Source organism: Natrix helvetica (assembly GCF_964273705.1).
Source record: "Natrix helvetica genome assembly, chromosome: Z".
In the NCBI taxonomy this organism is placed as follows: Eukaryota; Metazoa; Chordata; class Lepidosauria; order Squamata; family Natricidae; genus Natrix; species Natrix helvetica.
Window position 1 is genome coordinate 7,418,609 of NC_138554.1, and position 4,016 is coordinate 7,422,624.

Below are 4,016 nucleotides of genomic sequence, written 5' to 3' on the forward strand. Positions count from 1 at the left end.
AAGGAAGGTCTCCAAGGACCTATTGAGTGATAATTTGGAATAACAAGAGGAAACCATCTGGCTAACAGCTGAAACCACACTTTTATTTGGGTTAAGTGAAGAATGTTAGGTTGTTTGACACTGTGCCCCCTTGTGCAAGAGGAGATAGAAGGGAGCCATCAGGCTTGGGATCTGAAGAGATCTTCACTATATAGGTGTGAAAATGTGGATTGGGAGAATGTTTCTGATCAGAGGTTCTCTAGAGTTTGGAGAATGAATGGAATGAGCGGAGTAGAAAAGAATGAGCTAAAAAGCCCACCTCAAGACATAGAGTATTCATTGGTACTAGTCTTCATAAATATTCATTTTGGGAACATTTAATATATCCCTTTAATGATGAAAGATATATATTTACAGACATATATACAAACATATACGGAGAGAGAGAGAGAGAGAAAGAGAGAGAGGGGTGGGGAACAGAGAGACATCTGTCTGTGAAACACAGACATACACAGGCACAAATACACACACTCTTGTTTATTAAGTACCAGAAGATACTCATAGTCTCAGAGGTAATGTGTCCAACTGCAACTTATGAAATAGAATTGTGAACATTGACCGATCACATTCTTTCATTCCTGCCATCACGTTTCTATAAGGTCCTCATTTTAAGACCAAAACACACATGGACATACCAAGGAGGAAAGGGAAGAGAAAAGGCCACAAGATTCATTGGGCTTACAATCAACCCAACTTGTAGAGTACTGCGTCTCTTATTCTTTTTTTCCATGACAAGGATGTTGCGGCCGGACCTTGAAAATATTGCAAGAACGGAAACAAAAGAAAGAGAAAAAGAAAGAAGAAGACGCCAATAGAAAGCTGTGTGTCTTCTGAATACGAGCAACTGCACTGAAGTCTAGTATGACTTCTTGTTGATCTGGAAGAGTCGGTTCTTTTTCTCTCCAAAGAGGAGCAGCCTGAAAAAAAGAATTGTTCTCTCAATCCATTCATGTGAATGCAGAAAGTTTCATCAGAGAAAGGCCCAGAGGTTTTTCACACTTCCTCCTTTGCTTTCTCTCACTGTGTCCTTCGTGCACAGTAATATGTGGCTGAGTCTGCAGCTGTCAGGGACCTCATGGTCAAATAATATTCATTGCGGGAAGAATCGGCTGTCAAGGTGGTTCGGCTTTGGAGGGATGAGGCATAGTATGTCCTCCAATTATTACTATACCAGTCTATCTGGCCCACCCATTCCAATCCTTTTCCTGGAGCCTGGCGGATCCACACCCAGTATTCATTTGTGATGGAGTCTCCTGTCACTTTGCACGTTAATTTGAAGGATCCCCCAGGGCTCACTGTTCCTGGCCCAGATTCCACAAGTTGGACAGAAGAGTGGACATCTAAACAAATGACAAACCAGGAATTAGAACACAACCTTGCTTTTGGTTTATCTCATTGTTCAGGTCTAGGCAGAAGATACTCACACCCAGGAGCGGCTACTAAGCAAAGAAGAAGAATGGCAAGATCCATTGGGGAGTCAGGGAAGCTCATTTCCTTTAGAGCAGTGACAGCTTTGGCTCTGCGATGCCCTTTTGTGTGTTTGTGATTATTTAAAGGAGAAACAGCTCAGTGGCTTCATTTGCATAGGATTTTCATGGGGAACTTAAACCAGTTTATAAGATAGGAAGCTTAAGTCAATCTATCAGTCCTCCTATCCCAGAATTTCCCACTGCTGCCCTCTTCTGCCAAGCAGGTAGAAGGGGCTCATCAGGCTCAGGGTCTGAATATGCTTTCATTATATAGTCAAGAAAATAGGGATTGGGAGAATAATTCTGATCTCCAGGAGTTCTCCAGAATTTACTGATTGAAAGAAATGAGTTCAACAGCTCCAACTCAAAAAATTCAATAGCATAAAACATTATAATATATTTATTCACTTGGAATCAGTCTCCAGAAAGTCTAGTTATGAAAACATTTGATATGTCCATTTTATATCTAGAAGCACTTTTTTTCCCCTTAATACTAGCAGAGGTACATACTCTCAGATCGAATAAGTAGTTCACCCCTATGAAATCTCTCTAAGTGAAGTAGAACTCTGTCATGTGACTGATCAGATTCTTTCCATTCCTACAAATTCGCACACTTAGTGGCCTCATTTGAAAAGCAGTACAAACCTGGGTATACCGAGGTCAAATGGCAAAGGTTTACACAACTCTTAGGACTTTTTAATCAACTCAACTAACAGGACCCTGCTTCGCAACATTCTTGTCCGTGACAATGATGTTGCAGTCAGTTCTTGAGAAAACTATGCAAACAGGGGAAGAGAAACAAAAGAAAGAGAAAAGAAAGAAGAAGCAAATAGCATGCTCTGTGCTGTTTCCAGTATGAGCAGCTACTCAGAAGTCAAGTTCTACTGCTTCTTGAGCTGGAATAGTATATTCCATTCCATAACCAGGGTTGGAATGAGAGATGTTCCTCATAGGAGACCATTCCATAGGCCATTCCAATGAAATTTCCCATGAAGCTTTCAAGGAGAGAAGGGACTGCTTTCTGTCAGAAATGGTGAAGGCTCTCCTGCTTGGGCAGGGGGTTGGACTAGATGACCTACGACCTATGTGATCCGTGGTGTCGCAGTGGTTTGGATGCAGTACTGCAGGCTACTTCTGCTGACTGCAGACGGCCTGCAATTTGGCAGTTCAAATCTCACCAGGCTCAAGGTTGGCTCAGCCTTCCATCCTTCTGAGGTCAGTAAAATGGGAAGCCAGATTTTTTTGGGGGGTGATAGGCTGACTCTATAAACTGCTTAGAGCGGGCTCTAAAGCACTGTGAAGTGGTATATAAGTCCAAGTGCTTCTGCTATTTCTACAAGGTCCCTTCCAATTTTGTTAATCTATTAATCTGAAGATAAAGGAATGCCTGCAGGTCTCAGGCCCCACCCAAATAAGGAGAGAACCAGGTGCTTTTCTTGACCTCATCAAAGGGGTTGAGCCAAATCCAGTGGATGGATGAATTCTTTAAGGTCACCAATTTCTTGGGTTGAAAACATGACCTTAAATTGCCCTGGGACAATAATCAGAAGCCATTGCCTACATAGTCTGAAAAATTGGTGTAATATGTGCCCACTTTAAATCAAATAACGATGATCTGGAAGCAGCCATTGGGGAAAGAATTAAACATTCCAAATAGTCCCAACAAAACCCAACTCCACAGCTTGTATAGCACAATATGACTGTTGATAACCAGTTTTGTGTTTGCTATTGTTTCTATTGAATGTACTACATTTTTTTCATACTTTTCAATTCCCTTCTGATTCCCTTTAAATTCCCTTACATTCCTGATTCTTCCTGCCACATCCTATTCTCAGCATGATTTAAGAATGGACCGATATACCTGCTTGGTTTGTTCCATGCAAATCTCTGCATGTTTTTGTCATCCTCAAGCCATAGTTATCAATGGATAAAGTGAACCAAGTGGGGGAAAGTTTTTCAAATGTATCACGCTGCAACTGAAAAAGGAAGAAAGAGGATTTTATCTCAGAGCTGAGAGAGAGAGAGAGGGAGAGAGAGAGAGAGAGAGAGAGAGACAGAGAGACAGAGAGACAGACAGACAAACAGACAGAGAGAGACAGAGAGACAGAGAGAGACAGAAAAAGAGAGACAGAGACAGAGAGAGATAGAGACAGAGAGAGACAGAGAGAGACAAAGAGAGACAGAGAGAGACAGAGCGAAAAAGAGATAGAGAGAAAGAGATAGAAAGAGAGAGATATACAGAGAGAGAGAGATACAGAGAGAAAGTGATAGACACACAGAGAGTGATACAGAGAGAGAGATACAGAGAGAAAGAGACAGTGAGAAAGAGAGAGACGGAGATAGAGAGAGACAAAGAGAGACAGAGAGAAAGTGACAGAGAGAGAGAGAGAGATACAGAGAGAGAGAGAGAGAGAGAGAGACAGACAGACAGAGAGAGACAGAAAGACAGAAAGAGACAACGAGAGACAGAGAGAGACAGAGCGACAAAGAGATAGAGAGAAAGAGATA